Consider the following 11,157-nt stretch of genomic DNA (forward strand, 5'->3'; position numbering starts at 1 on the left):
TATATGTTAGAAACATATATGTTATAAGCCAGGGTGAAAAAATATGTCTTTAGATAGGATTTAAAAATACTAATAGATGGGGCACTATTAGTAAAAATACTAATAGATGGAGTACTAGGAGGGATTTTAGATGCTACTTATAAGCGTGTCTAAAAAGGATGCTTATTGGTCGTATTTAGAAACATTATGGGCCTTTTTGATACTATGAGATCAGGTTCAATACTTCAGTACTTAGCTCAGGTCTGTTTTCTCAGAAAATGCAATATGCCATGTTTAAGTGTAAATTTACCTCCAAAAGCAGTCTATATGGTAATGTATTGTTGACTTTTAGGGCATTGGTAGCTGGTAGTGGCTATTATTCCATGTTGGACCATAGATGAACAGATCATTCTTCAATACTTTGAATATGTCTTGCTTACTGTAAAACACAGGCCAGCATTGCAGTTCCTCTACAGGAAATCAAAGCCAATACTTATTTTCTCACTTTGTGGCATGACAGGTTCTTTGGCAAGCGCCTTCATTGCATCAGATGCTTGAAACGGCTGCTTTCAGTTGAGTCATAAAGCTATAAATTCGCAAAACATAAATCAGCTACCAATCTCAGAAAGGACAGTGAAAAAGTTGACAAACGAAAGCTATTCATTGATAACAGTAAATTTAGAAGGTGTTTTAATAGTCACATATTGTTTGATGTCAGGAGTGTTGAATTTGAGTGATTTTGTTTTAGAGAAATAACTGTTTCCATATCAATATATGACGGCTATAACAGATTGCAACTAAAAAATAAGTTCAGGAAATGAGAAATTCTCTCTCTCTCCCTTTTTTGTGAAAAAAAAAACTATTTAAAGGTTTTTTGCCAGTTTATATGACTGATTATATTCTAGTTTCATGTCTCTGTCATAGTCTTTTCCTTCTCAAATAATTTAAATTCAAATCATTATTTATTTATTTTTATTTTTATTTTCATTAAAGTAGCCATGCCATAAATGGGATAATGTACAGTCAGCCTGTCAGGGTTTATTTTGTAGTAATGGCTGCCTGACTGTACATTATTCTTCAAACCCTGAACCAGGTTAGGGATAGTGTGGTAATAAAAACAATGAAATTAAATTAAACTTTGAATAATTTGATAAATAGTAAGCCACTTCTGCTCCTCCTCCTCTTCTAATATCCCTCACCCCATCTCCTTGCTTTTTTTTAGGCAGTTTGTTGATTAGTGAAGTAGTCAACCTCCTGGACCAGTCTTCTCTGCAAGCACTAAAGAAAGAGTGTGGCGGTCTCCAGACTCTACTGAAAAACAACTACCAGGTGTTCAGAGGTATTTAGCCCTGTTCTAGCACTCTGTATGCCAGCTACACTGCAAAATTGATTTTCTTAATCAGTATTTTTTCCTCATTGGCAGATATTTTTTGTTTTAAGCAAAAACGAACAATATTTAGTTTTATTTTTTTTAGAAAATAATACTTAATATCTTAAGTCATTTTCACGTTTCGATTCAAGAATGTTTAGATGTTGCCGGCACCAGTAGTCTTGTGGGCGTCCCGAATTCATGTCCTGGCTCATGGACCCTTTTTGATCTCGCCCCCCCTCTCACACTTCCTTTCAACTTACTGTTCTATCAAAATAAAGGCATAAAACGCCAAAAATAAATCTTAAAAAATGAAAATAAATGGCCAACATTTAGTTACCCTTTAGGAAGTCACACTGCATCGGAAACACTTTGGAAATGCCTCTGCATGGCCGCGTCCTGAAGCATGTGTGAAATCACCTCCTGCACTTTAAGTCACCTCCTCCATGCCGGAGCCTTCCTTTCTTCCCTGATCTCCATGCTGAGGTTGCAAGATTATGGGAAAGGCCATATTCTGCTCATCTGTTCTGCCCCAATGTGTCTAACTATTAGGGATGTAACAATACCAAAATCTCACGATATGATAATATTGTGATATAAGGGTCCACAATATGATATTTATTGCAATATTTAAAAAAGAATGAAGTTCGAATTAAAAGGATGAAATTAGAATTTTTTTAAATTTTGTACATTTTAAAATTAAAGTATTCTAATGAACTTTGAGAGTTCAAAATTAAGAGCTCTAACCCATGTTCTTAACTAAGAAAACTCAAGTCAGAAAAAAGTCAGTGAATGGACTTGTACCTGAATTTAAAGGGGACTCAGCCCTCTTTTTATTTGTGGCATCTCAGTCTAAATTACATTCACACTGGTGTTTTAGGAACCCAAACAAATTAGAATATAATAATAATAATAATAATAACAACAACAATGACAGTAATAGCTATATATTGTAAAATAATTGCACTGTAAAATAAATGAAAATGATTCATAGGTATATTATTTTAGCTTTACACTACAGTAGGGAAATGACAGTACTTCTTTCCTAATTTCTACACTTGAAAGAGATATTTTGAATTTGGACTGCATTTATACCGCTAGCTGTCAGCAATTCATGCTGCACTTTTAAGCTTTTATTTGGATGGAAATGGCAGTAGAGCTTTTATTTTAAAGGCAATCTCCAGCTTCAGTGAAAACATGCTTACAAAAACGCATCTCATTACAAATCTAGTGAAATGCTGTCATTTGCCGCGAAAATAAAGCATAACTGGTGGCTGTTGCATTCCCAAACGTGCGCTAAACGTACGGCACATGCAATAAAAGAGTTCACTGCATTCATTCACTGTAAACTGAGCCATTCTGAGGTGCGGAAAACACCAGATCACGAGCTGTTCGCCTCAACAATGTGTGCGCTTCGCTTTTAAACACGCAGCGAAAACAGACTTGATGATGGGATTTATGCACGGTATTTATAATATCGTTACATTCTTACTAACTATTCCAACATTTTGGGGCTGAAGCAGCAGGGCTATGGGGTGATGCCCAGGGTTGAACGGACACTTGCCAGCTATCTGTCACTTGAGTCAGCATTGTCCCTGAAGGCTTCGGCACTACCCACCAAGCTGCTCAGAACAACCTCTGCTTTGGTGGTTGAGGCTTTTTACAGCAACAGGCCAGGCTGGCGCATGCCTGCACACCACAGTGATGTTGCAGGCATACCAGGCTGACCTGCTTAGGGACCTGGATGAAGCTGAACGAATTTGCTCTGATGACATCAGGGAGCTGCGGAGGGCTGCAGATTTGTCTCTCCGGGCCACTAAAGAAACAGCCATAGCTATTGGTCGTTCCATGGCAGCCTTGGTGGCCACGAAGAGGCATCTCTGGTTGAACCTGTCAGACATAAAAGATAAAGATTTGGATGTCCCACTTGTTCCTTCGGGCCTCTTCTGTGATTTTACATTTACATTTAGTCATTTAGCAGACGCTTTTATCCAAAGCGACTTACAATTGGGGGATACATAAAGCGATTCTTCTTAAAGAGGCAAACAGACACAAGAAGTGGTTGTAATACCAAGTTCTTAGACATTGTTCAAATAAGTACAAATCATCTAGACAAGAGGTTAAAGTAGAGCATAAAGTGTCAGTTGCTGCATTCACATCCAGAGATGAGAAATGGGTAGGTGAGGGAAGAGAGGAGGATACAACGGAGGAAAGATGGGAGGGGGAAAGGGAGCGTAGGTTTCATCTAAAAGTAACCGGTATGGGGGTTGGTGGCACACAGGTAGCAAAATGTAGTTGAAATGTAATGAAGAAATGATCAGAGATATGTAGGGGTTTGACCAGAATGTTGTCTGCAATACAATTGCATGTGTAAATTAAGTCAAGTTGGTTGCATGATTTGTGCGTGCTTGTGGTGGTAAGTCGTTTGAGCGATTTGATGCAGCGAGCTTTGTTGTCAAGAGGTTCCAGGAGGGTATAAAGCAGGCAGTGGCATTGCAGCGGTTCCTCCCCCGCCGACTCCAGATCTCAGGGGCTGCTGGACAAGAGCAGCTGTCCTCTAGCTCCTCATATAGGGTGCAGCATAAGAAGAGCGTCGCTTCCTGAGCTCCCCCTCAGAACCATCAGGGGTCGGGCGGCTCTCTCAGCCAAAGCTGAAGATTGTCAACTGGACCCAATTAACTGCCAAGTTGGTTCAGTGCTGGAGTTCCAGCAAGAACGCTTCCCCACAGGGTTATCTCCCTCCACTCTTAAGGTATACGTGGCAGCTATATCTGCTTACCACGCCCTTTTGGATGGTCAGTCTTTGGAAAGGAACCTGTTGGTAACACGTTTCCTTCTTGGTGCTTTGAGGCTGAGGCCTGTAATATGCACTAGGGTCCAGGCTTGTGATCTGGCCATGGTCTAGATGAGCGAAGTAAGGCCCCTTTTGAACCTTTAGAGGATGTTCCGGAAAAGTTCTTGACACTAAATACAGTGTTTCTATTAGCCATCTCATCTCTCAAGAGAGTTTGTGACCTTCAGGCACTTTCCGTGGCCCCATCATGTCTTGACTGTACTTGGAATGGTGAAAGACTTATTGCACCCAAGGTTGGGCAATCTGCCGAAGGTGCCCACTCTTGTTCCACAACCCAATAGTGCTGCAGTCATTTTGTCCTCCTCCCTTCCGGGAGCCAGACCAGGAGAAGTTTATTTTGGTGTGTCCAGTTTGAGCACTGGACACCTGCGTCCACAGAGCTGCCTTGTGGAGGGAAAACTGATCAACATTTCGTCTGCTTTGGTCCGCCCAAGAGAGGTCTCCCGGCGACTAAACAGGTGGACATTATTAACCCTTTAGAACCTAAAGCTAAAATAGGCTGTTTTCACTCATTTTGGTTTTTTTGAGTATACAATTATAACACAATGTGGTATCTTCAAGTGCAAGGTATCTTTTTTTCAGAAAAGTATTGGCTTTCAGGAAATTACAGTTATTGTACATTATTGTGTGTAGTGAGTTAGTAAATTGAATTAGACAAAAAAATAAAAAACGGGAAGAAATTTTACTGCTTTTTATTTGAACTGAATTTAGAAATTAGAACTCATGAACGAAAGAATCTAATGCCTTAATCTTGAAAAAGGAACTATAATACATATATACAAGTCTTTTTGGGACACTGGATTGCACAGTTTTCACTCAGGAGCCATTTGTTTTACCCCAGTTCTCCAGGCGTTTTTGGATCCTTCAATCCAGTCATTTAAATGATTAAAAAGAGGGCTTGTGAAGAAATTGTCACAGTAAATCACATCAAACACATCAAAAGACAGGCCTTTCCCAGATGCTAATTTTGACTTCCCAGTGTAGATTTTAGCCATTGACATCAGCTAACACAAAAAGTTAGTAGGCTTGGCCTTCATATATTGCTTGTAGGATATTCTGGCTTAGGTGGCAATCATCCTCTCATCAACAGAAATGTGCTGTCTAGGGTGGTAAATAGACATGCACTTGTTCCTCATAATGTCCAAGAGTGGTTGCACTCTGTGGAGACAGTCGTATTCCTCTGTGCCCCTTTTCTTGTCATTCTCTGCATCTTCCATTGGATCACTGATGTGCAGATTGCAGGAGATTGCTAAGAAACGATCCCTGGACATCACAGTAGCAGGAAAGGGAACATGAAACAAAGTCTTCTTCCTCCAGAAGTCCCTCACTTTTGGCAGATCCATCACACCCATGTAGAGAAGCAGACCTATGTACTACTACATTTCTTCAGGGTATACATCAGCCCCTGTGAATTTCCTACCCCTCTCCAGATTTCTCACCGCATTCACACACACAAACATACAGATAAACATATGCACACACGCATGCACGTACACACACATACAGTGGGTACGGAAAGTATTCAGACCCCCTTAAATTTTTCCCTCTTTGTTATATTGCAGCCATTTGCTAAAATCATTTAAGTAAAAATTTTTCCCTCATTAATGTACACACAGCACCCCATATTGACAGAAAAACACAGAATTGTTGACATTTTTGCAGATTTATTAAAAAAGAAAAACTGAAATATCACATGGTCCTAAGTATTCAGACCCTTTGCTCAGTATTTAGTAGAAGCACCCTTTTGATCTAATACAGCCATGAGTCTTTTTGGGAAAGAGGCAACAAGTTTTTCACACCTGGATTTGGGAATCCTCTGCCATTCCTCCTTGCAGAGCCTCTATACACACACACACACACACACACACACACTTATACACACACATAGATATGTGCATGCACATACATACACACAAACATGAATGCATTCATGCACATGCATGCACACACACACATAATGTTACACGAGCAAACATGAACGCATGCATGCACATACGCACTTACACGCGTGTGCATATAAATGCACATATACCACATAAGTGTGTGAAACAGTGGTATTTCAAACTGAAACACGGCGTCTATGACTATTTTACTCACATTTCTCATAGATTCATCAGAAAGAAACATAAGCGTCACTTACTAATCCACATCTGGATCAATGCTAGCAGCATACGCCTCCTCAGCGTCTGAATACACAGATTCCGGGTCCGAAGAGTCATGCTCGGCCTCTTCCCAGGTGTCATCAAAGATCAACTCAATCGCCTCCTCTCTTGTAAAACCTTTCTTTGCCATGTTTTTGTCTGTTTTTTAATTATATTTTGCGCACTCAAACTCTCTAACCTGTTGCGCTCCATATCTCCCGCTTCAAATCCGTCCAACCCACTCTCCCCGAAAGCCGCTGTGATTTGCTGATGGAAAGCATGCAATTACCATACTAAGCCGTATATTGTCATAAAGCGCAAGTTGTCTACTATCAGGAGCAATTAGATTGTTTTTCATAGTGCAAACGGTTGGTGAGTTATGATAACATGAATACAGAATGATTAATTGTGTTGGCGCAGACACATCCAGTTTTAATGGGTTAAGCAGGTGGATAGTTGAGGCTATCGCCCTAGCTTATGAGTCCTCTGATGTCCCCTCACCTCTGGGGTTCAGGGCCCACTCAACTCAAGGTATGGCAGCCTCTAAAGGCCTTCTTATTTGGTGTTTCTATACACAATGTTTGTGAGGCTGCGGGTTCTACAATGTTTCTACCCTGCTCACCTTCGTCAGGTTTTATAACCTAGATGTTGGGACCACTCCAGGTTCAAGAGTGCTTCTGTCTTGAGGTGTGTGCTTCGACTTCACACTAAACAGGCATTCGTCAGTATGGCGGAGTTGGTATTCTTGTTTCCAAAGCATTTCCAACGCAGCATGAATTCTTGACGGGGAACAACTCTAGGTTATGCATGTAACCATAGTTCCCAAAAGGTAATGAAACTCTGCGTCACCCTGCCATACCTCCTGCATCAATGTGAGCACTTGTGTCTTCCTATCAGAAGCTAACGCTGTTTACACCGAGTGCCCTTTTAAGCTTCCTGGTCGCTACATCACCCCGCCTGTGATATCTCGCTACTCTGTTGGACTGATTTCACGTGTGCTTCAGGACGTGGTCATGCAGAGGCAGAGGAAGTCTCAGTTCACTTTTTGGAACCATGGTTACATGCGTAACCTAGAGACGCTTTTCATCACTTTGAGCTACAGTAGCTCTATTGTCTGACTAACCTCTGCATAACAGGAACAACCCTCAAGAGATGCCGTTTTAGAGATTCTCTGACCCAGTCACCTACCCATCTGTATTAACCCTTGTCAAAGTCATTCAGATCCTTTCACTTGCCCTTTATTCCTGCTTCTTATACATAAAATAAAAAAACTGACTGTTCACATCCTGCCTAATATATCCCACTCCTTGAAAGGTGCCACTGTAATAATATAAATCAGTATTATTCACTTCACCTGTCAGTGCTTTTAATGTTGTGGCTGATTAGTGTACATTACTGACTCTGTAAACATGTTAGTGTGTGATATTAAAGAAGATGAATAGGAATCCATATTGAAGTGTGAATGTGCTTGGACAGGGTAAAAATAAGCTCCTTATCTCCTAAGAAAATACCACTCTGGTGAACATTGTAGACAAGCTAAATCCCCACAAAATATTACCTTTTTGAAAGGAATACTCTTAAGTTGCTAATATGATTCTCATTTCTTAAGGCTTGCAGGTAAATTGTTCTATGCTTCTGTTTCTTTTTCATAGTGGAGGGTGGAAGTGTCTTTATTCGGGACTGGAGGGTGCATACACCGGCACAAAGCTCTCGAGTGAGATCCAAGCGCAAACCCCCTCCCACAGGTGCCCTGAAGACCCGGCTTTGCTGGTTCCACATACACCATCCCCACGGATGCCCTCTGCCCCGAGAGCACTGTGCTTTTGCTCATGGAGAGACTGACTTCAAAAACCCCTGAAGATGATTCAGACATGAACAGTAGCTTGTTTTGGAAAAAGAACATTTAGAAAAAGAAAAACACTCAAATATATTTTAGTTGAATTTTTAATTATCCCAGGTGCACTGTTTTTCTTAGACATTAGGTTTATTTTGTGTTTATGAAAATAACTGAATTTATTTCTGTTGTATAAGAAACATTAAAAAATTCATCATGTCCAACTGCGTACAGAGTTTATTGTACAACATGAAAAAATGAATCATGTCCAACTGCGTACAGAGTTTATTGTACAAACATTTTAAACTTGTGTAATGGAATGCAGCAACTTTTGGCAAGAAATCCCCCAAAAAATAAGGCTCTTAAAAAGTAAGCATATTTCAAGTCTGAATTGTTAAGAAAAGGAAAGGTTTCTTTAATTTGCTTTCTGCATAAGGAATATCTTTCAAAAAAAAATTTACACAAAAAAATTATCCACATGAATGATTCATTTGATTCACTGTGAGGCATTTTACCCATGCGCCATTCCCATTTATGTCAAACCATGAGTTACAACAGCTTCCTGTTTCATGGTATTAAAGGGTTAGTTCACCCAAAAATGAAAACTACCCTGTGTTTTACTCCCCCTCAAAGCATCCTAGGTGTATGTGACCACCTTTTTTCAGACGAATCCAATCAGAGTTATATTAAAATTGTCCTGGTGCCTCCAATCCTTTCAATGGGGGAGTTGGTTATCAACAGCTCAGAAGACATGAAATAAAGTGCGCGCATCCGTAATAAAATGTCCCTCACATGGCTCCGGGGGGTGAATAAAAGCCTCCTGTAGCAAATCTGCCGGAACGTCTTCCGCGCACCACAGTCAGCGGAAGTGAGAGAAAAGTGTTTATTACATTTGAAATACGGATATTTATCTTACAAAAATGCATGGATTCGCTACAGGAGGACTTTATTCACCCCCTCTGCGTAATATTATAACACCATCTCCCTGTGCTGCTATTATCCCATCTAATTTGCCATTTATTAACTTTTTCTTTAAAATCGATTTTGCCTCCTTTTTCCCCATAGGCACTTTGATATCCACCTCCATCTTGTCTAGTGCTTTTTTTGCTAGTTTATCAGCAACTTCATTACCAGATAACCCAACATGTGCTGGCACCCAACAAAAGTATACCATTATTCCAGCCTCTTTCAATCTGTATAAAGATAGATACACTTCCATTAATAAATCCTCTCTGTCTGATCTCGCATGTGCTATACTAATTAAAGCTGAAGACGAATCTGAACATATTACCACTTTATTTGGTCTGACTTGTTAAATCCACTGTAGTCCTATTATTATAGCTGTTAACTCTGAAATTGCCAGAGGATTTATCAGTATACACTGCAAACTAATTCGTACTTTAAATTTTGGAATATATACACCTTTTCCAACCTTTTGATTAACAGGTTCCTTAGATCCATCCGTAAATATTTGTAATGTTGAATCAAATTTATTATTTAGAATAGCATTAACCTCCTTTCCAATGTATTCACCTTTGGGCTTGTCTAGTAAGCTCAAGTCTACAAGTGGTTCAGGGACTCTCCATAGTGGGGCATCAGTGAGTGGTACATTTGGACAGAAGATCTTATTATCCATGCCATACTCCTTGGCCCATACTCTTCCATCCAAAACTACATCCTCCATCATACGAATATTCCCAGCGCTCCTCCAGTACTTTACGAATGAGTTGAGTACTTACTGATTGTTGAAGATTCACCCAATACGTCATTGTAAATTTTATCCTTCTAAGTTCAAGAGGCATCTCGCCCATTTCTACCCCAATTGCATCGACAGGTCCTTACCTATTTTAATGAGCAACAGAAAATAAAATGCCCGCTCATACATGTACTCGTGCCGCATTGCAACGCATTTAGTCAGAAGAGGGAGCGCTCATTTAAAGGGGCCACACCTCTATTTCACTCGTTACCTTGGTTCAGCGATAGTGAAGAGTTTATTATAAAAGTCATGTTTAGTGATAGTTTAAAGATAATTAATCATGAATTTGTTTCAAATATAAAGATACTACTACTAATAAATTATTTCCAGTCAGTAGCCCATGTACAATGTAGTTAATAGTAGGACATTCTTAAACTGGAATTTACTATTTGTGTATTCAGTTGGGCTTACAGCAATTATAGTACTTTCATGGAGTGTAGCTGCAGTAGGGATGTAACGGTATGAAAATTTCTTATCACGATTATAGTGACCAAAATGATCACGGTTATCAGTATTATCACGGTATTGTTAAAATGTGCTGGAAATGTTCAAAAAGTACTGACACACAAATTATTTCACAAAGTTTTACATTTAAAATCAACAAACAACAAATAAAATGAGTTTTTGTTTGCATAACTAAACAACATGGCCAATGATGTCCGGATTTTAAATGACAACATGACTGACAGTTTATCTAATAGCAAGTTCAAATATCTAATGTAAATGTCAAATATCTAATGTAATAAAACTGTGATTTATGCTTCAGGGCTCCAGACTCATTCTTCCCACTGGTCGCTCTTTTGCGACTAACTTTCTCAGTTGGTCACACCAGCACATGATTTGGTCGCAATATTTTTATTTTTAGGGATTAATCAATGCATGCTGATGAACTTTTATCATAGTTTATAGTTATAAGAAAACGAAAGTGGTTAACCCCTTATTTTTCATCAGTATTATTTGTGATTTGAATTTTGTGAACGGGAGTTTCTCTTTAGCTTTGTTATAAGCCTGGCTTCGGATGCTTTCACTTTCGAATTCGCGATCTTGGTGTCACGTTTTACAAGAATTGTCTCATTTGCTTACATACTATACATATTTCACTTTTTAAGACTAAAACAAAAGATTGATTCATTGTTATTCTTAATTAAAAAGCATAACAACAATAAAACAGTAAGATACAATGACAAACTAGCTTACAAAACGTTTATTAACAAAAACGAATAA

General features: G+C 39.2%; 1 long non-coding RNA gene across 1 annotated transcript; it reads left to right on the forward strand.

Annotated features, from left to right (window-relative positions):
• The first annotated feature begins 1,156 nt into the window (after positions 1-1,156).
• On the forward strand, positions 1,157-8,087 carry LOC107555003 (uncharacterized). The gene is made up of 2 exons (XR_001605124.1): positions 1,157-1,318; positions 7,996-8,087. It is a non-coding gene; the product is annotated as an uncharacterized lncRNA (long non-coding RNA).
• The last annotated feature ends 3,070 nt before the right edge of the window (positions 8,088-11,157 follow it).

The sequence above is a fragment of the Sinocyclocheilus grahami genome, unplaced genomic scaffold (assembly GCF_001515645.1).
Source record: "Sinocyclocheilus grahami isolate Dianchi unplaced genomic scaffold, SAMN03320097.WGS_v1.1 scaffold522.1, whole genome shotgun sequence".
Taxonomy (NCBI): domain Eukaryota; kingdom Metazoa; phylum Chordata; class Actinopteri; order Cypriniformes; family Cyprinidae; genus Sinocyclocheilus; species Sinocyclocheilus grahami.